This window comes from Acinonyx jubatus, chromosome A3 (genome assembly GCF_027475565.1).
Source record: "Acinonyx jubatus isolate Ajub_Pintada_27869175 chromosome A3, VMU_Ajub_asm_v1.0, whole genome shotgun sequence".
Lineage (NCBI taxonomy): Eukaryota > Metazoa > Chordata > Mammalia > Carnivora > Felidae > Acinonyx > Acinonyx jubatus.
Window position 1 is genome coordinate 86,853,525 of NC_069388.1, and position 22,558 is coordinate 86,876,082.

Here is a 22,558-nt window from a genome sequence, read left to right on the forward strand (position 1 = left end):
CTCAATTAAAAAATGTACAAATGACTTAAACACTTAGCCCAAGAAAATATATTGGTGGCAAATAAGCGCATGAGAAGAGGCTCAAAATCATTAATCATTAGGAAAAAGTAAATTAAGACCACACTGTGATACCACTACATCCCATGGAATGGTTAAAATTTTAAAAACTGACATTACCAAGTGCCGCCGAGGAATGTTATTGATCAGAACTCTCAAACATTGCTTGTGGAGAGATGCAAACTAGTCCAGTCCCTTAGGAAAACAGTGTGACAGTTTCTTATAAAGTTAAACATACAGTTACTATCTATCCACGACTCAGTAATTCTATTCCTAGGAATTTACCCAAGAAAAATGAAAACATATGTCCACCAATGACTGGTGTGTAAACTTTAAGGACTTTAATCATCATAGGCCCAACCTGGAAATAATCCAAAGGTTTGTCAACTAACAAATGGGTAAGAAAATTTTTATATCCACATAATGGAATACCGCACAACAATAAAAAAGAATGCAGTATTGATACATGCAATGATACGAATGAATCTCAAATGCATTATGCAAAGTGAAAGAAGCCAGACACAAAATACTACATACTATATGATCCCGTTCATTTTATATTCTTTAAAAGGCAAAACTATAGGAACAGAAATCTAGATCTCCACAAGTTCATAGACATAAATATTCTCCAGTTTAATTTTCTCCCATGCAAAACAACTTATGCAAAAGGAAACTTAAGCCAAAAAGCTCAAACTCAAACTTGAACCCCCTTAAAATGCAGAAAAATGTCTATTACAGTGTTATCTGTAACATACATTTAAAGGAAAGGTTGGGTGAATAACCTATGACAAGAATGCAGCCTTTCAATCCTGATAGAGAATACTAAGGACCTAGGAAGTCGATGGCATATATATATATGAAGAAAGACAGGACACAAAATAGAAACACTACTAGCTAACAACTGTTGAGTGGCTCTTATGCACTGGGCACTCCTCTAAGTGCTTTATGAATATTATTCCATTCAATCCTGGCAGATACCATGTTATCATTGTTGTTGTGTTTTGCTGTTGTCAATTGTGGGTTCTAAAGTTTGGCAAATGTGTTGTAACATGCAGCAAGTGATGGGACTGGGATTGGAGCCCAGGCAGTCTATTCAAGACTCAGAATTCCAACTAGTCCACTTTAGTGCCTCTATCCTGCATGACTGTAAATCTGTAATGTTTAAAAAGCACACAGGGGCCTGGAAGCAGCTGAACCAAAATGTTAACAAGTCACCCCCGGGGTGGGAGTTGTAGGTAGCTTTTATATTGTTATTTTGCTTCTTTGTGCTTTTAAAACTTGCTCTCCTGAAAAAGAGTATGATGTTTATAATAAAAGAAAATAATACATGTGATTTAAATAGATGAAGACTTCATCTTGTCTAAAAAGTTGCCTCCTCGTAAGACACTACATTCTAAGACTGGGGTCTAGTCCCTGTAAATTCAAGGGTGCCATCCTGCACTCTCTCTGGCTCCCCCTTCCTCCACATCACCGACTACTTCAGGAGTCTAGGATGAGCAGGGAGTCACTGTCTCCAGAGAAAAGCCTTCCAGCCGCTTCTGCCAGGCATCCTGGACGGCAGCCGGAGGGAGGCGGGTGCATCCAGCTCCCCCTGAGTCTGACGCCGGCAGGGCTGGCCCAGGGTCCTCAGTTGAGCCCGGGCAGCAAAGCCCCAGGTCTCCCCCACTGGGGGTGGGATGGATGAGATGGTAGAAGGCAGGGAGCCTGGAGGCAGTGGTGGCAAACATTAAAAGAAGAAAAGACCTGTTTGATTAAGCCACGTCTCTCCTCCCCAGAACCCCCCTTCCCTCCCTGAGCTGTATTCAAACCCCATTGCATTTGGAGGGAAATTCAACCCATGTGTTTCTGATTCATTTACACTTAACTCATCAAAATCCTGTTTTGAAAGAGGCCATTGGATGGTCTACAAAGTCTGAGCAAAGCTCCCCGCCTCTGCGGGCTGGTTGTGGACTCACCAAATACCCCTTCTAATCCACCGGGCTTGTGGGCAGGCTGTGCACCACGGTACGGGCTGTCTGAATGTCTGCTCCCCAGCCTAGGCTCCCTTGGAGCCCTTCCCCAATGCTTTCTGCCTCTTTGCGAGTTCTCAGGCTGCCTTTGAGGGCCTGGCAAACTCACCCAGCCCCCGGGGCAGAGGCACGAAGCGTGCTGCCCTTCCTGGGCAAGGCTGGGTTTGAGATGAACTTGTAGAGGAGAACACAAAGGGAGGAAATGAATAGATCTCAGTGTGGGAGAGTGTATTTCAGGTCAAAGGGGCTGCGCGGGCCCTCCGTTGCAGTGGGTGCAGTGCTCACCTCCAAGGGGAGTGAGAAGACCACGCAGTGCACCTTGTTGCCCAGGCCTGCCTCTCCCACCAGAGTCTGAACCTGCATTGTCTCTCAGCCTCAGACCTTCTTGGATTGGATTCGAATGAAGAGCCGGCCTTCCAGCAAGAGCAGGGCACTGAGTCCCGTCGTCGGGGTCCAGCAGGTGTCCTTGGGTCAGCGTGGGGTGGTGCTCAGTGCCAACCACTGGTGCAAAGGCAAGCCCTCCTAAGCAGACATTTGGAAGTCATTAAATCAAAAAATGGTTGACTCAGACGCAAAGCACGCCCGAGCTAGAAAAGACCTTAGAGAACTTTATGGTCCAACCCCCACGTTTACAGATCAATCCTCACGAGATCCTCTCCAGGAGGCTTTGGAGTAAGCCAAGCTCCTCCAGCTTGCTGCTTTGGGATAACATGGGGTGTGGTCAGAAGAGACAAGGAAGGCTGGGCCCCCTCCAAGCAAGGCTTACAATGAAACACATGGGAAGCAAGAACAGAACCAAGACAGTGGGGTCCTCTTGTGTCACCATCACAATGCGTTTTAACCTTTAGATAACCCCCTTCCCCGCGGACGTGTTGTTCTCTTTTCCCTGTGATTACTAGCAGGGAAAATTCTTCAGAAACTGCCATGAAGATATGTGCAGTTGGGGACCAGAAGGCAAGCAGTGCCCTCTTGAGAGCCAACGTGGGGGGAGACAGCAGGAGCTGACTGGGACAAGAGGGCAGAAGATGATAATGACAGTAGTGACTGTTTACTGGGGGGATTCTTCAATCATGAAGCTCAGAGAGGTTCAGTAATTTGCCCCATGTCACACAGCCACTAAATGTTGGCATCAGGGTTCACATCTACATCTGCCTGGCTCTAAAATCCACAAAACCAAAGACATAGGAGATGAGAGGACAGAGGGGAAAAGCTACTAGATGTGGCTCTGTGCTCCTTGATGTGCAGGGCTGACAATCAAGGAAACTCCCAGAAGGAGGTGCTGTTGTGCAGAGTCTGGAAAGAGAGGAGGCGCGTGGTTTATTGTAGAGGGGAGGAGGATGGTCCAAATGGAGGAATCAAGGTGGGTGCCAGTTGGGGCGCTCAGCTGCACCAGGCACTAATGGCACATGGTGGCTGCACCTGGAACCTACCAGCAGGTGGCAGTATTTCAGAACAAGAAGGTGATGGAAGGAGGTTAGGACCTTGCGTTACCAGTTACTGAGCTCTTACTATGTGCCAGTTATTGTCATAAATATTTTATACAGAGCATCTCATTGAACCTTCACAACAACTCAATGAGGTAAGTATTATTATTAGCCTCGTTTGACACCCGAGAAGGCTCGTTCGAGACTACAGAGCCAGGAGGTACTGAAACCAAGATTCTTACCCAGGAGCCTAACTTCAGATTCAGACCCATACAGCACAGCTGTCACACCTCAGTCTGCAAGCTAGGCTGAATTTCCACCACGGGTGCCCCACTGAGCTGGGCACTACAGACCTGGAAGTGGTCTAGACAGCACCTCTGCTCTGGCTGCTCCACTGATGGCTCTAATATCCCGGAATGATGGAGGGAGGTCCTCGCAGACAGCAGGGAAAGCGGCCCCCACTGACCAGGTCCTCAGACCTAACTCAGGTCCAGCTACTCCGCTCACTGCTGGGTGGCTTTCTGGGCCTCGGTTTTGCTTATTTGTCGGTAAGCGGGTATAACATCGACCTCATGAGGGTTGAATGGGACAAGAATCAGGCATGGTGTGGGTAGTATGCTTTACTGAAATGACCACAAATATCAAACACAAAAGGCACCAGGAGCCCAGGAGAGGGCTATCATAGTGGGCTTCTGAGACTGAGCAGCAGGCTGACAGGAGGGTGAGCCTGAGGAAGCAGGAGGACTTGGGCTGGGGAAGCTCCGTGAGCATCTCCCCATCCTTGGAACCAGCCCCTGGGGAATGTTAGAAGACTGAGAAATCCAATCTTCAGAGGGTCTCAAAGTGAGCTCAATTTAAACAGGGAAGTAGAGGATTTGGAGTGCCCCGGTCTGCACGCTGTCATTCAGCAGGCGTCTCATGGGCCTGCTAAAGGCCGAGCACCAGTCCTGAATTGGCTTAGCCTGGGCCTTTCCTCCTGTGCTGTACATGTGTCCTGCCGTTGACTGAATCAAGCCCCACCCAAACCCACTGCCCAGTTCTGCCCAGCGGGTTTGTGAGCACCCTGGTTCCAGAAGTTCCCTATGTGCTCTGCATAACCCACTTCACCTGTGACCCTTCCAGACACACCCTCAGGGGAAGAGGAGAACCCCGGCAGGGCAGGAGATGGCATGACAACCTCCATTCCAGGAGTGGTTGAGTCATTCAGGGAGGGCACATGTCCCAGGACAGTGTGGTAGATGAAGGATTGGGGGCAGGCACGCAGAGTCGGGCCCCAGTGACCTGCAAGCACAGTGCCACCTGAGAATGCTCAGGCATTCCCAACCTCTCGCTCTGCCCCAACAACACCATGCCTCCCCCGACACACCCCGCCATGCTTCTAGCCTCCCTTCTCAAGATATTGCGGGAACAAAGGCTAGCGGGTCTTCCGGGCTCTTCATGGGGGTGATGGGAGTGCAGGTCTGGCTCTGGCCTTATCTGCACAGAGGCACATTCCTTCCCTGGAACACCCCCCACCCAGAAACCTCATCATTCATTCCATCATACACACAGCTGGGGCTGGGGGAGGTCATGACAGGTGGGCCAGCCCCAGAGGTGGGGATGGGGCGCCACAGCCTTCTCCCCACCCCCCAAACAAGACAGATATGTCCCCTCTGAACATGCTGGGGGAGATTATTTTAACAAGCACTTTTGTACCAGGAAATCAGTGTGTTTAACCTAACAAGCAAAGAACAGCCCAGTGGGGCCCATAAATCTCGTTCCCACCTATTAATTTTACGGCCTACATAAAGCAGTGTTGAAGTCCAAAGTATATGTGACCTAAAAAGGCATTGCTCATTCTGACACATATACGACGTGGCCAGGACTCGAACCCTGACCCTGACCCTCACTCCAGGAAGCCAGCTCCCAAGCCTCACAGGGTGCGGGGGCTCACACTACAGAAACCTGCCTCACCTCCTCTCAGAAGAAAAGGACAGCTGGAGGAGATGGCTGGGGAGGAGGCTGGAGGATGCGGCAGCTACTCCTGAGGCTGGGTCAGCAGGAACTCCCTGCTCAGAGACCCCCAACCACCTCCAGGGCTGCTATGTGGAGCTGTGCAGGTTGGTCACTGCCCAAAGGCACCCGGACAAGGGACAGGCGAGGGCTGAAATCCAGCCTGCACTCCATTCACCATGCCTTCCCCTGGGGCAGGAATGTGTCCATCAGAGCAGAGCATTTAAAAAAGGCCACTGGAATGGCAGCAGTGCTCATAGCCCCCGATCCCCGTCCTGATTATTTCAAATATTGATCCCCAAATCCAATGACTCACTGTACCCCCAAAGCAATTACATAGCCCTCCTACCAGAGAAATCCTGGGAGGCGTAGACTATCAGTTGTTGACTCCCGACTTCAGTTACATGCCAACCCCTCCCAAGCCTTAGCATGCTTCAGGTGTCTCACTCACCATGTAATGATGAAAACTGGGCCACTCTGGAGTCACCAGGACAGGGCCCACCCCAGTGCAACTTAACCCTAAACAAGCCACCTCAATCCCTCATGGATGCTATTCTTCCATTGGAAGAACAGCCCTGAGGACCCCAAACCCCAATGCACACTCACTGCACCCCAACCACATGCTGAGCTGCCAAACTCAAGTGCACAGTGCCCAGTACCTTCTAATTGTTCCCCGACCCCATCCCAGATTCATGCTCCACCCTGTCTGTGCCTGGGAGGCTCACCTCTAGGGACTTGTCCTCTGGTTTCTAGCCCAGTTCCCAAATGTGGAGCCCCTATTAGTGAAGTAAGGGGGAGACCCCTGTGGCCAGAACCATGCACTCTTCATCGTGGTTTTGCTTTATCTTGAGAAGTCATGTGGAATTCATGTTCCCATAATATATCTTTGTTAGCTTTATTATAAAAATGTTTCTCTTAGGTCAGTTTCCCCAGAAGCAAACCCGAGACCGGGATATGAGGGCGAGTCATTTGTTTGGGCCGTGATCCCAGGAAGCGCCATAGGGGAGCGGGAATGTGAGGTGGGGAAGGAAAGGAAGCCCACACAGGGTATATTAATGAACAAGGGACTACTGTAGGAAAGGGATTCGGTCCTGCTGAGAAGCTGCAGCAGGGGTATTTATCTACCATTTCCTGCCTGTCCTTAGTGTTGGGCTATCACTGAGGGAGCGCAGTGACCCCAGGCCTTTCTGGGTTTCCTGGTGAAGATGCAACCTGCGCCCACAGTCAGGGGTGCACCCTCTCACAGTGTTGCAGGTGCAGTAGCCAAAACGTATGGGCATTTAAGGAACAGAGCCTACCTACCCAGGGGGTGTGGGCAGAGCAACCTTTGCATTTGCTACAGTGTTTTGCTCAAATATTCAAGTAAATTTGACTCCTAAATCTCCCCTAGTCCCTGCATTCTCTAAGAAGCCAAGTTGGAGAAGTCCACATCCAGAACTCTCCACCCTAAACAAGGCACCAACTCCCCATACCCACCCTTCCCACCAACTCCCCTGACCCTTTCTCACCCCCAGAGTTGCATACCGGCCTGCTGACCGCTAAACCCCACCACTCTGGGCTCGAGTCCCCAGCTGACCCCAATTCAGCCTTGGAGTCTGTGCTTATGAGGCTCCCTTCCTCTGGGAGGCTTTCCCGGGAAACCACTTGTTCACCCCCATCCCCAACCTCATCCATGCCCTACCCTCTCCAACTGAAGGTCAATATGACTAACTGATCCCTAAACACACACTGACCCTCAAACCTGGCTGCACCTTGACCCTCCAATCTAATGACACAGCTTACAAAGACCCACACACTGAACTATATCTTCAATCCTCAACACCAGGTGACCCAAAATCATACTGATCCCCCAATGCCAACTACACAGTGATGCCTCAGTTCCATCTCTAGCTGATCTACACTGATGGATCTACACTGATCCACAATGACCCACAACTGCACTGGAATATGTAGTCCGGGCACATATTTATCCCTGAAGTCAGTCACACATGGTAATGTCCAACCCCTAATACATACCGGCTCCCCAGTTCCAAACAGTACACATGCTAAATGCAATAAGACACCAATCCAACAAAGCATAAAGAATGCTGGCTACCATTCTTTCCAACCACAGGCTGACCCCCAAGCACTGGCTGTCACTCCTATCTCAAGCCCCACATGAATGCTCACTACCCAGTTAGAGCCTCTACCATAGACACCCCAAGCTGACCACTCACTGACCTCATGAAGTTTAGCCAAACGGTGACCTCAGTACCTCAACCAAATAATGGCCTTAATCTCAGCTACCCCACAACCAGGCACTCTGATCTCCAAATAGGGCCACACTCTTAATCCCAGGACTTCACCTCACAATCAGTCCCAACAAAGAGTGATTCACCAGACTTAACCTCAGAGTGATCCTGTCTTGAGCATACACTGACATTTAAGCCCCATCCATGCACTTACCTTTAATCCAAAGTCATACTGACCCCAAAGCCAAACATCCCAACCTGACTGCAAGCTGTGTACCCTCTGCTGAACTTCACTGCTCCTCCACAGAGAGAGAGGGCACTCCGTTGGAAGTCCCAACCCCCTGTTCATTGATTCCCCCCAGCCACATCGAACCTGTGGCTACTCTAGGCCTTCAAATCCTGTGTACATACCAACCCACCACAAAACAGTCCCAACCCAGCCTCACTCTGTCCCCTTCCACCTCCCCCACACCTGAGCCACACCTCACAGAGATCACCCAGGCTGAACTGCACCCTTATTCTCTAACACAACCTCACCCCCACAGACCTTGTAACCCACACATGCTAGGACCCATAGGGATGGTATTCAAAGAGGGATCATCTCCAGATTCCTATAGGCAGTGGCCCTTGGACCTGGGTACTTGACACTGTCCTTTGTGTCCTATCTCCATGACTCAGGGAAGGCACCGGAAGCTCTTGCCTAGAGACACTGGGACAGCCAGCTACATTCCTCCCATTATTTAGACATCTAGTCTCAAATTCCTCTCCAGCTTTGAGCATACTGACCTCTTCCATGGGGTACAATTCCCTTATGCCAAGTTCAGGTCTCCAGGGAACCATCCAGGATCTTGGTCAGCTACACTAAGTTGGGTCACACAAATCTGTGCAGCCTACTGGGCAGCGGGGTCAGGAGACTGGATGATTGTCCTGCTCACTTGCCCACAGGCTATGTGATCTCAGCTGGTCGCCTCACCTCTCTGGGACTCATTTGATCGCATATGTCAGGGGTCAGCCAACTACTGTGAGCAGATTAGATTGAATCTGGCCATGCCCTCTCATTTTCCTATCATCTGTGGTTGCCTTCACAAAACAACGGCAGACATGAATAGTTGTGGCAGAAATTGTATGGAGCTCAAAGTTGAAAAGATTTACTATTTGGCCCTTATGGAAAAAGTTTGCCAGCTCTGCTATGCATCCCCTACCTTCCTCCTAGAGGGTTTAATCACACTGGAAAATTCTGTGTGTGAAGGCTTGGATACAAGATACCTCCCTTCCTTCTCTGGGCTTCTCCAGGAAGATGCTTCTTAATGATGTGTGGATTGCTCACCATGATGATAATAAAACCCATGATGATAATAAAACCACAGAGTTCTGTGCCCCCCAACCGGTGGAAGAGGGGCCAAAGAAAGATCACAGGGTCAGAGAAAAGGCCTTAGGGTTTGGGTAGCAAAATTGGGATGTCCCAGTATCTCTGTTTATTGTGGAGTTTCTTCCAACATTATTGCTTTTGTTTATTGAAGCCAACCCCCATGGCACTCACCACCCTTGGCAGTGGGCCCAGACCTGCCCAGGCCCCAGCCTGCCAGTCCTGGCCAAGAGGACTGGGGGTGGAGGGAGCACTGGCCAGGCCCCATTCCAGAAGCCTTGCTTGCTTACAGCCTAAGGCACTAACCCCCACCCCCCTTCTTAACGTCTTGCTTACAAGACAGCATTTGGAGACAATTTCTCATCAGACCTTCTTGTAAACATCCTCCTGGATGAAGCAAGCCTGAAGGATCCCTTATTGGAAACACCTGCGCCAGACAACAGGCTTGGTGAATGACAGCTTGCAGAACCGCCACCGGCCCCCTTGCCAATCCTGGGGCTGGTGAACCGGGTGGGATGGGAGATGGGAGTGAGGGTTTGGGGGGGGGGGAGGAAGTTTCTTCCCTCCCTTTCCCCTCCTCCCTAATCCCCCAGAGGGCTGGTTATGCTGAGACAGTGTCCTTGCCACTGCGGCATGAAGGGGTGTCAGGAAGGCTCTGGGAACAGGAATCTCTCATCGGCTGGTTCTTGTGGTGCCCCAGATTGCCCCCCATGAGTCACCTCTCAGATCTTGGAGTGAGTCGTTGCCCTCTCCAGCTTCTCCAAATAAGATGGCAGCCACATTTCTGTCATACATACATCCCCAGAGGTGTTAACACACTGAGTGTTAACATCACTTTAAATGAATGAGAATATTGAAGACTTTCAGTACTCTCCAAGTTTAAGCGGAGATAGAAGAGAGGCAGATCGAAGTTTCCCTAAGAGGAATTCCCAGGCTGGAAGTAACCTTGACATGCCAGTAAAAATACAGAAAAAGCAAAGTCAGAGTCCAAAGGCCACGTCTTCCACTGCTAAGGCAGCTTCCAGCCACCTTCCTGCTCCAACCAAACACTTCGGCAGGTGCTGACCCAAATCCCCATTTGGCTAAGAGAAAGCCGCAGACAGGGAGGGAGGAGGAGGAAGAGGAGTATATAAATTGGGCCCCGAACTCGTAGGATAGCAATTCTTGTACCATGATAATTGGTCTGTGATGGGACATTCCAGCACTCACTGGACCCCTCCCACTGCCACCCCGCTGGGACTTGTGGCCAAGCACCCCTGTATCCCTTCCTGCAGTCCAGCTCACAGATTCTCTCTGCCATTGGTCTGCTGACAAATCCCGGGACCCGCTGAGGTCGGACCCTGCTCTGGGCCATCCCTTGGCCCTCCTGGGGGCCTGGAAAGGGATCTTCTTGTGCTTCTGGGGCTGGACACCCTGTTGAGGTGCCCTTGTTAAGGTGAAGTAGATAGTTCTAGAGGGAGTAGCGGCAATGAGCATCTGTCTCTCTGGCCCAAAACAAGCCACACTCCAGCCACCCCTCACCCCAACCTCCCTCCTGGCAGGCCACAGAGCTCTGAGTGGGACTGAGGTGGGGGAGACTCAAGAAGGACCAGTCTTTAATGAGTTGGGCAGAAAGAGGAAGCACGAGGCTCCATGAAATAAATTAGTGAAATCTCAATTCCGATAAATCCAGTTTCTTAAAAAAAAAAAAAAAAAAAAAAAAAAAAAAACACAGCAACTGGTAGGAAAAGAAAATGTAATTTATGCCTATTGAAAGGAGGCCAGGTTTAAATTGATGAAGTCTCCTGTTTATGTAATAAATCCATTTCCATTCATGTCACCAATATATTTATCCACACATCCTGGTCCAAGTCAAATCTTCATTATTTTATTATTCAACGAGGGGCATAGGGGAGGGCAGGGGAACAGAGTTCTGTGTCGAATTAATAAAGTCTCACTCTCTCCCCCAGATCCCTCCTTGCACAGGGACAATTTATTCCTAGGAAGAAGGCAGAAGAACTGGATGCAATTTATGTGCTTTGAAAGAGACCCAAACGTAATTAGGCAAAGTCTCAAGTTCACCGAGAAATAAATCCCAGAGAAAGTAGCCGGGGGTAAAATTTACGTTCCCTGAAAGTCTGAAAGCCTCTCTCCCACCGGCCTCCCGCCCCTCCCCCAGGCCACCGTGCTCGGTTCCTGGTTCCTGAAGCCCGCCAGGCCACAGGGGTTCTCTCTAGCACCCCCACTTCCCACGGGGACCAACGTGTCTACAGGGTGCTCCCCTCTGCCTGTGGGTCCCCAGGGATGCTCACCCTGCTTGTCCGTCCCTCCCTTTGACACATACACACCCCTCAGGCCACTGTCCCTTCACTCCACAATCAGGACAGTTATAGGACTAAGGGACTTCTTAGCCTGTAGGGGCATTTGCCCCAGAGAAATGAAGGCTTACAGGGAGGGCCCGTGCCTCCACACCAAGTCAGAGGCTCTTCCTGGAGTAAGGCAGTTTCCCTGAAGGAAAACCCACAGAAAGCCCCTCTCCAGGCCCAGGGAGAGTCTCTCTTCACTCCCAGGGCCCCAGCTTCCTTCTTTCAGGAGGGAGGTGTAGGAGATGGGGTGCCCTTGCCCCAGGAGGTGGGACATTTGGTATTTGGGCCAGGGTGGCTCAGGATTTTTATTTATTTTTTTAAAGTTTATTTGTTTGAGAGTGAGAACAGAGAGAGTGAGAGGGGGGAGGGGCAGAGAGGGAGAGGGAGAGAGAATCCCAAGCTGGCTCTCCACTGTCAGCACAGGGCCCGATGAGCGGCTCGAAGTCATGAATTGTGAGATCATGACTTGAGCTGAAACTGAGAGTTGGACGCTTAACTGACTGAGCCACCCAGGGGCCCCAGAGCAGTTCAGGATTTTTAAGCCATCAATTTGGACAATCTAAAGTGGCTGGGTCGAGGACAATGATCTGGTGGGGGGTGTCTTCCTGAGGGGGAAGTCCACAAGTTGGGATGCAGAGCAGAGCTTCCTGCCCCATGGGGAAGCACAGGGGCTGCTTGGTGCTCTGTGTGTGGAGGGCATATCCATATGAGGTAAACCTCCAGTTGGGAAACCTCCATTCCCCTCCCCCACCCACCAGACAAGTCCCTAAGAATGTAGCTTTGTGCAGCCACAAGAGTCGAGATGCCCCTAGGACTAATGCTTCGTGGCTGAAAGCCTTCTGGACACACACAGCCAACAAGTGAAGAAGGTTCATGTTGTTCCAGAGAGACTGTGGGAACTTAACCTAGGTCTAGACTTACTTAAGGTGCCCCCCCAGTGAGGAGCTAGGCCCATCATGGCCCAGCCCCAGCCCTGCCTTTTTTCTCTCAAGAAACAAGCCATCCTGCTCTGGGCGATCAGGCAAAAGCACTTGGGAGGGTGCTGGAAGGTGAGATTGAGGTCTGAGCAGAGCCCAGGCACTGGCCACAGAGAGAGAAGACAGACACGACAAGTAATGGGTAGGAAAAATCAGCAGGGCTTTGTGTAGGGCAAAGGAGTGGGGGCAGTTCCCCGGTTTCTGGCAGGAGCTCCTGTGTGACCAGCCAGTGAGGCCATTTGCTATGATGACGAGGGCTGGGGGAGAAGGAACCAGGTGGGGACAAAAGGTGATGAGTTTAGCTAGAGAAGAGCAGATTTGGGAGGAAAGCAGGGATAAGATGGGTTCCTTTTAGGGCAAGTGAGTTGGCTGGGACTTTGCCTTCACCAGAGAGATGTCTGGTGGAGATAGTCAGGTGTTCAGGAGTGAGCATGGGGAGCCTCTGGCACACAGATGGTCCCCCACCAGGAAGCCGCACTTGTCCAGGGAGAGCGTGAGGAGTTAGAGCGGGCTGAGGCCAAGGACACCCCCCACCGTGTCCAAGGCTGAGAAAGGACTATGCCCTAAAGGCCGGGATGCCCCCACCACTGGTAGCAGAGAACACTGAGGACCTCAGTGACAGGGGACAGAGCAGAGGCCAGACCTCAGCAGGCAGAGGCAGGGAGCCCCTGCCTGCGTGTTGCTCTGTAGATAGGATTAGCCTTACAGGCTCAACAGTGACTGACATGACATCACAAAACAAGTGCCAAAGGAGGGTCTCAGGGAAGGCACTGGGGGTTGCTTCTCAGAGTCTGGGTGCACTACACCCTTGGAGAGCAGGCCGGGCATCTTTCTCTCCAGGGTGGGAGGGAAGGTAGCCCTGGACATGAGATGGAAGACTGGGCCCAGCTCGGGATGGGCAGGGAAGGGCCCAGTTAGAATGTAGGGTGGGCCCCACGTGTGGAGCCCCAGGTCCAATCCCTACCAAGCCATCGCTCTTTCTAAGTGCCCCATATTTTCAGCTTTTGCTGGCCACTGGCTGACCGGATGGCCTGTGGGAGGCTGGCCGCCCTGCCCCTGGAGAATGTCAGGTACCTGATGGAAGCCCATAAGACCCGTGTCAGAGTCTACCGTCCTTTGTTTCTGTTAAGGAGATGCTCCTGGGGTGCAGGGTCCCAGCGAGAGAGCCTTTTGGGCTTCCCTCTCCAGCACATCCCTGATGGCTGTACTAAACGGAAGTGACCTAGATGCTGGGAATGTTGATGCCTTTCTCAAAAAGGCCCAGGCTGGGCCCCCTCCATGGGCAAGCTGCCTTCAAAGACTGCTTCCCCATGGGCCACACCTCTGGGAAAGTCATCATGACTGAAGGGGGCCATCCGATCCAACTGACACATTATTGCTCAACAGCAGCCCATGGCATACATTGACGGGAAATGGGCTTGCAGTTCAGCCAAAGGGCTGGTGTCTTCGATGATGCAACAACTGCTGTATCTGTGAAATGGGCATTCTAGAAGGTTCAGAAAGGGAGCCCTTCCACCCTCAACCTCCTTCTGCCCATAGGCAGCCTCAGGTCAACTCTGGGCAAGCTGGGAAACTCTGGTCAGGTGGCTGTGAAGACACCAGAAGGGGTCCAGACAAGCCTATGGCCTGTGGGGTGACGGATTGTCACCTCCAGGGGTGCTTGCCTTGCAGCCACACACCTCCAATGGGGGCCGCTTGATTTCTGTGTGACTTCCCTGACCTGGGCAGCAAAGACCTCTGCCTATAAAATTCTTGTTTTATGAGGTTCTCTGGGAAGCCAAAACTCCCCTGGCAAGCCTACCAGGCCGCCCCGGAGGAATGCAGCAAAGGAAGCCCTATTGCCAGGATGCATTGCATCTCAGTTGCTCTAGGAGCTACTTATGTCTCAAAAGTCCAAATATCCAGCCACTTGTCACAGATCTCGGAGGAGGTCTCTGGCTCTATCAGGAAGGACTGACTATGAACAAAGATCCCAGGGTCCTGCTGTCCTGGACCCAAGCATGGTGAGAGGAACAGGGAGTGGGGGAGGTATCAGTACAAGCCCAAGACTCCTCCTCCATTGTTCATGAGGCCCCGGAAAGCCCCCTCAGTGGACCCACTGTCTTCCAGAAGCAGACCCTGAGAAGGGGATTCATGTCCGAGTGATTCATCAAAGAATTGCTCCCAGGAGAACCCAGTGGGGGAAGTGGGAGAAGTAGCATAGGGACAGGGAGAAGCTAAGTCACAGTGTGACAGTCTGCCTGATCCTGCAGAGAGCTCTGGAGAATAAATCACACCACAGATCTTATCCCCCTGGAGGCAAGGAAACGGCCACATTCCTCCACCAACCAGGCAATGGCTCAGTCTGCCCCAGGGGGAGAGAAATTCAGCATTTCCAGATCTCCAGGAGTCTGGGTGAAGTGCCTACAGTGACCCCCAAGAGTAGCCTTTAAAGGTGCAAACTCCTAAGAGCAAAACTCACAAAAGCCAGGGGATGGGCACACAGAACTGGTAAAGGGCCCCCCGGGTAGAGCCCAAAAGCATCTTTCCTCTTTGGTAAGCTTCAACTTTGAGATGACAGTGATTCCCTGCATTGATCTGTGTCACACCATTCCACCCAACAGAGGCAGCAACTGAAAACTATCCACCCTCTTCCCAGCATGGGTCCCACTGTCCTGGCCTCTGACTCCCAGCAGGAATGATTTGGGGGTCAATTGTGTGGTTTTAGTATGGCTCAGATGTGTCCTGAGAACTCTGATGGCCACCATACCACTCTGGGAATCATTGGAGTAACTACCTGACAGAGTCCTTTTCTGAAATGGGATGAAAGACTGGTTTCAAGACTGGTCCTTACTCTCTGGGACAGGAAGCATTTGGTTCAGGCAGGCAGCTTTTGTCAGGACTACCAGAAAGAATGAGTTAAGGGACAAGGCAAGATTCACTCCTCTGGGGCTGGAAGCTTTATTCATGAACCACCAAAGCTGTATACTTGGATCATGATCTGGACATTTTGGAGCTAAAATCAGCAAGCTCCACAAAGAACTCCAATATTGGAGGTGGTCATGTCCATTTTCCTTTTGGCTACGAGAAAGCTCTCAAAATTTTGTGATTAGGAACGAGCCATAGCTTACTTACATTTATGTGTATTTTTTAATATAAATTTCCTTTATTTACCTGTACTTCCTTTATAGAAAGTATAGGGGAACTATTAACCTAGACACTGTTTCTGGTAAAGACTCCTTAACTTTCATGAAAGGATAGCAATTTTCTTTGCCATCAGCAAAGCTCTTGATCATGTCTTAAGTGAACAGCAGAGGATAATTTCAGGCTGGTTGCTTGCCTGAAATTGTAACCTGAACTCTCTGCTACTCAACTCTATTCAAAAGCTTGGTTTGGAGAAATTGTCATCGTGGTGTGGGTGGGGAGGTTTCCTAGTGATAATAAAAATCTCATTCCTGAATCAAGCCAGGCTATTCTGTCACCAGAGAGGTCATTCTTGGGCTACACAACTTTGAACACTCCTGTAATTACTGTTACTAAATATCCTTTTGGTCCTCAGTGTGCATTTCATCCCTAGAATCAAGAGTAAGTTTCATGTAAAGGGATAAGTGCTTTGAAACTTCCTAAGTTGTACACAATTTACTCTTTATTATGGGGATGTTGCCTAAGACCTTGCCTATTAAAATACACATTGTTACCAGGAGGAATCCACAGGAAAACATTTTCTTTGACCTCATGGCCAGAAAGCCAGAGCCACAGGTCTCCTTTTTTATTATATGGGCATTGAGAATTGAATTATATGGGCATTAATCATCTGCCCCTCTTTGCTTTGGCAGCTAGGAAGCTCAGAGCCAAATTAACATCTCATCTATATCATTGGTGCATACGTGTGAGACTTTCTATAGCATAGCTGGGTGAAGGAATGGTTATCTTCAACTTTACTAGATATTATGAAATTATTGTCCAAGGAGATTATCATCAAGTAACCCAGAGTTCCTTTCTCTCCCTCTCCAGATCAACACTGGGTATAATAATCGTGATGTTTAATTTTTGCCCAGCCAAGGAGTTTGACATGGTTGTCTTTTAAATTGCATTCTCCTAGTTCCTCAGAGCATCTTTTCATATATTTATTAGTCTTGAGGTTAATTCATTTTAAGCTGCCTGTTGAAAGCCTTTATTTCTTTTTCTCTATTGAAATATTATTCTTCCTCTTACTGACTTCTGTAATATTTGCAAGACTTGTAGATTTCTTTTTACCCCTGCCTTCATCCTATGTCCCTAATCTATTTGCCACCATCTTGATTTACTTAGCTATCTATATGTATATTCTTATATCTATATCTATATCTATATCTTTCTATCTATATCTATCTATCTATCTGTCTGTCTATCATCTGTAAGCTAGGCACATTACATACTCTTAGGGTTATAGTAGTCAGGGTCGAGTAACTACGATAATAAACAATCCCCAAATTGAAATAGCTTAACAGAATAAAAGTTTATTTTTCTATATTATAGCAATCCAATGCAAGCATTGCTGATGGAGTGACTCTCCTCGTAGTGTGATTCAGGGACCTGAAATCTGTAAACTCCATGGTTCCAGAACTCTCTGCTGGACTCTCCACATCCAGCCAGAATAGGAGATTGTGTGTGTGTGTGTTGGGGGCAGGGGGGGGGGGGGCGGTTGTTCTCAGGGCTAGGCGTGGAGTGCCCTCCATCACTTCTGCTCATATCTGATTGGCCAGAACTTAGTGGGAAATGCCAGGCCCAGGATGCAGAGAAAGATTTTGGAGAACACACCATCATCTCTGCCATTCTATAGATATAAACATGTGTTGACTTTCTTTCAGTTTGTGTTGATGGCTCATAAGATTGTGTGCTTTCAGGCCATCTAGATTGGTTTATTTGGTGGCAGCAAAGCATAATAAGTACATGCAGACAAGGTGTAAGGATGGCCGTGTAGAATGCTGGGGAGAAGGAGCTCAGATCCATGTTGGGGAGACCTTTCTCAGAACTTTGGTGAATTGGAATCACCTTGAAGTATTAGAGATCCCCAACTTTGCTATGAAGAATAGAGAAAGAGAGTGGCCAGAGCAGGGATAAGACTTGAGAAAATACTGACACACACACACAAAAGGTAAAATTCATTTCTAGAAAGAAAGGAGTGGCTTGCATGATCAGGCAGACAAAGAGAGCCAGCAAAATAAAGGACTAATAATTGGGGTCCCTGGTGGCCCATCTCAGAGGTGAGGAAGCAGGTCTTGGTGACCGGGGGTGAGGAGGCCTCGAAGTGGAGCGTTGAGACCACAGGCCTCTCCATCAAGAGGAGGGAGCCAGGATGGGCAGAGCCAGGGAGCACAGGTCTGGGGACCGCCTGAGAACTTTCCCAGCTGTCCCCTCCTGAGCCAAGAAAGAGCACACAAATGAGATGATCCAGCTTCTGCCCTCAGGGACTCACTATCTGGAAGGACAGACATATCCTCTACTGATTACAGCCAGACCATGATAAGTCACACAATAAAGCTGTTATCAAGCTTCTTAGCAGGATAGAAATCAGGGAAAATTCTGCCAAGAGGGATGAGAAGGCATTTACACCAGGCTTTAAAAGATGAATGCAACGTGTAATGGTGGACAAGGGGACGTGGCGAGAACTCTGCTGATGATGGTGCTCCTGGAACGAAGGCCTCCACTTATGAAGGCACTTAGCATATGTGATCTCACTGAATGGCTCCAACCACACCACGTTGTTATCAGTTCCACTTCACAGATGCGGAGACTGAGGTGTGAAGGAGATTCCCCAGTAGCTCAGCCAGAGAGTGGCAGCACTGGCACGAGTCTGAGGAAGGACGTGAAGAGGACGAAAGTGTGGCTGTGTTTAGGGCAGAGAGCCACTGGGCCCTCTCCAGCCTCCCAGACCCTGAAGCTCAGAAACCAAACCCGCCCCCTCCCCTGACAAGGCCCAGCTGCCCTCTAGGGCTGGGGTCTGTACCAAGACCCTTGGCACCCCCGGAGCCCAATCCCCATGCCGGCCCTGAGCCTGGAGATGAGGGCCATTTCAGGCATGGGGCAGGGGTGGCAATAGCAAGAGCAGGGCCTCTGGAGTCAGACAGGTGCCTCGGAGCCTTCCCAGCATGTGGCCTCCAGCGACATTGCTAGTTCTGCTCCTGGTCTCCTCGCTCGGGAGATAAGGATGATACCACCAGTGTTGCAGGGCTGTGAGGATTCAAGGAAACTAGATGGCATGTTGCACATCATCCCCTGGGCTTTGTAGGAAGCCAGGGAGGGGAATTGCTGAATCTCAACTATCTAGGGTATTTCTGGGCAGAGGGGTCTCCCCAGGGCCCCTCTTGCTGCCCCTAGTCGGCATTCTGGCCTTTAGAGGGATTTCGGCTCCGGCCTTCTACCTATCCTCTTCCCTGTGGCCCTGGGGCAGAACCACTCTCTCCCAGGCTATCTCAGGCCTCCCCAAAGACCTTGCCAGCTCCAGCCTGTCTCACTTGAGTGGCCGCAGAACAGTGCACGGGGCCTCCATCACGGCCCCCCTTACTCACAGCCTGCAATCACTCTTACCAATTAAGGTTGGGCTCCTCTTCCTGGGCCAAAAACTTTCATACCCTGTTCCTCCACCACATCTCCACACTGCCCACTGCCCATTCTCTCCAGCAGGGACCCGGGTTCTCACCCACTGCCACACGAATGCTCATGTGTTTCCTATGCCTGCAGGGCTCTCTCCCACCTCAGCTGACAGGGCTTACCTGGATACCTCTTCCATCTGAGGCCGGTCCCCAAGTATCTGAGGCCAGGAAGGATGGACAAAACAACCTGGACCACCTCTGTCTCTAGCCCGTGGAGCCACATGTCCCCCTGAGCAGAGCACCAGGCAGGAAGAGGCTGGGGCCATCTTGTTCTTACATTACTCTAGGCTGAGGCATTTTTCAGTCAAGGACCAGGAGAGTCCAATGCAGGAGACACCTACCTTGAGCTTCATTTGGGCCCACCTGCTCATTTTGTTGAAGCAGCGGTGGCCCAGGGAAGGCCAGTGGCTGACCTGGGTCGTCAACAGCCAGTGGTTCTCTGCCAGGCCCAAGGATCCCGACTCCTGTCAGGGGAGCTCATAACATGGGGTTGGTTACATACTCTTTGTCACTACATCTATTTGAAAATTGAATAGAAAGGGGCTGTTTGGGAGGAGGTAGAGGGACACCAGTAATGGCCTAGACTTACCAAAATAAAATTTTATGTTCCTTAAATACACGAAGTCACCCTGAACGGCCATTAACAAAGCATGGTCAAGGAAAGGTACTGGCTACTTCAGAGAGGAGGTCAGAGTTCACTTGTGATTGGCACGCTAACTGCTCCCATGCAAGTGGGTATGGCCAAAGGGTCCAGTACTCTCTCTGCCATCTGGAACACAACCTGCACTTGGAGGCCGGGAGCTCCTACAATTATTATCTTGTTCCCATGAGGAGTTTGTTCGGCACATGTTTCCATCAGCAGGGTCTAATTCCTCCCCGGTCTTGTGAAAGCATCACAAATTCTAAATTAGAGGTGTCTGAGCTAACAAGGGCCTCTCTCTACTCTTCTTACGTTTCTTCCATTGTGTGTTCCTCACTGCCACCACCAGCCCCCAGCTAGATCTGCAATTCCGTGGAGACAGGGACCATGTCTTCTATTTCCTTCATTCAACAAGTACTGATTGACCACCTGTCATGGTTTGTACCAGGTGCTTTGGGGAATACAAAACATGGGAAAGCACAGTCCCCACCTTCAAGGCAGAGGAGATGACCCTGTTGTGACTACGTTGCCTTGCTTTGTGAAGCCACCCATATTTTTCAGATACTAGCTCACTTGGATATCTGCAATGCTCCTGAGGGGGTGGGAGGGGCAGAGCTAGTATTGTTCCCATTCGTCAGACAAGTAAACTGAGGCCCACAGAGGCTAACTCACACCCTCAGAGCCACACAGTCTATTGGTGATGGAGCTTGGGCTGGAGCTCCCAGTTCTCTGGTCTTGCCGACAGTGGGCAGCTAGACCTGTGCACGCTCACATCCACAGCCTCCCCTGTCTGCTCATCTGAGGGGGCTGGACCGTGCCCCTCTTCTTCTGGCCCTGCCCAGTCTAGCACCAAATCCCCCACCCCCACCCAGTGTGTACCGTTTAAGCACACGTAGCTCTACAACTCATTGGAGACTAAAATCAGAAAATGATAAAAGGCAACGAAAACACTGACGTGAAAAAATTTGATATTTGGCCAATTGCTCACAAGTGAGGAGGGGCCTAACTGGCAGGAAGTAACTCGGCACCCCACTCGGTTCCTCCCACAGGCTCTGCCAAGGGCCCTGTGAAGCAGGAACTCCTTGAAGGAGGAGCTGTTCAGTGGATGGTTATTGCCTGGAGTTTTAGAGAAAACAGGGGCCCCTGATTAAACAGACCATTGTCGTATGAGCTCCCCAGGGGCAGCAAAGCTGTGCCCTCCCAGGAGGCAGCCAGCAGACAACGGATTTTGTCTGTGCACACCAGCCTCTCATCTCTCACCTAAAGGAGCCAACTGCAATGTCAATGGCTTGGTGTTGCTTCTCCCCACTGCTAGGGACAGGGTTTGGGGCAGAAATCGGAACCCAGTGAACTGAATTGAGGTATCCCTCATCCATTGTCACAAGCCAACCCATTTATTCTGCTGCCCAGAATGTCCTCCATGGATAACTTTGTCTCCTCTGAGGACACCATGTGGATGTGGCAAGCCAAGCTGGGAGTGGGGAGGGCGGGTGACGTGGCAGCAGATGCGGCCACCTGGCCTTCACTCCCACAGCCCCAGGGGTGATGGGAGCGGCAATAAACTTGAAGAGCTAGAGTCCATATGGATGGGAGAGACTTCTTGGGGGAGGCAGGATCTGGTCGTAGAGGGGCCCCTGGGGTTTCCTCTTAGGGAGAGCAGCAGAAGAGAAACATCTCCCCTTTCCGGGGAGGTTTTGTCCGAGGATAGCCAAGGCTCTTGAGTGTGCATCTGAATCCCCCAGGGCAGGGGTGGGGGTGGGGGTGGGAAGTTGCTCATGAACACACAGATTCTGAGGCCCCACCCTCAGAGCTTCTGAGGCAGCAGGTCTGGGGTGGGGCCTAAACGTGTGCATTTCCATCAAGTTCTCAGGTGATGCTGCTGTTTTGGGGTCCACGCCTAGAGAACCACTGGAGCTTTCTAGAGACAGGGACGAGTTGACCTGCTCTGTGGGGAAGTTCAGAACAGAGGGTCAGCAATGGGTGTCTTCGAAAGCCTCTTATCTGCAGGCAGTCTGGGATGGTGAAGCAGGGCAGTGGACAAGTGACCACTCGGTCTTCTCCTTTCCACCCCATCAGGGAAGAGGGAGCATCGAAGCCTGAAGTTGGAGATCACGAGCGGTGTGAGGTGGGGCCTCCAAGAAGGGTACATACTTGTGCGCACATATGTGTGAGGGGGGTGGGGTGGGAGGTAGAGCTGGCTTTTCCCTGCCTCAGGAGTTCATCAGAGCCACCGACTCTGCCTCCAACTGCCATGGTTTGACCTCATAAAAGTGCCCACAGCCTTCTAGGACTCTTTCTCTGCCATGCTCCTGGCCGCTTCGACCCTTCCTGGTGCGCCAGCTCTCCTCAGGTCGCAAAGGTGGGACCACACGTGCTCCTCCTGTTTCTCCCATGGTGGCCTTCACGTGGCTGGGTCACAGCAGGTGCTCAGTGAAGAGTACGGGGCTGGATTTGATTTGGAGCAGAGCGAAGACAACCAGGAGTGGGAGGCAAGGAATGGCAAGGCCATGGGCTCCCAACTGCTGAGCTAAAAGTGGAAAGTACAATCACAGCCGCGGAGGCTTGGCCTTCTTCCTTGTCTCACCATCTGCTTTGCAAGGAAGGGAGCAGGGAGAGGCCACAGCACATGTTACTCACTTGCTGAAGTCACGGGTTGAGGCAGTCAGGGATGGAGGTTAGGGAAGGAGGCCGACCTTCCTGTCCCAGTGAGTGGCCCTTCCAGCTACCCTGCTTATCCAGACCCCAAATCTAGGACACTCCCGGCCCCTCACCCCCACATCCAATCACGCAGGCACTCGGGGCAAGTCCCTCTCCAACATGTGCTCCAATTCATCCACTTCTCTCCATCTAACTGCTGTCACCCGGCCCATGTCTTTCTTCACTCACCTGAACCCTGAAGTAGT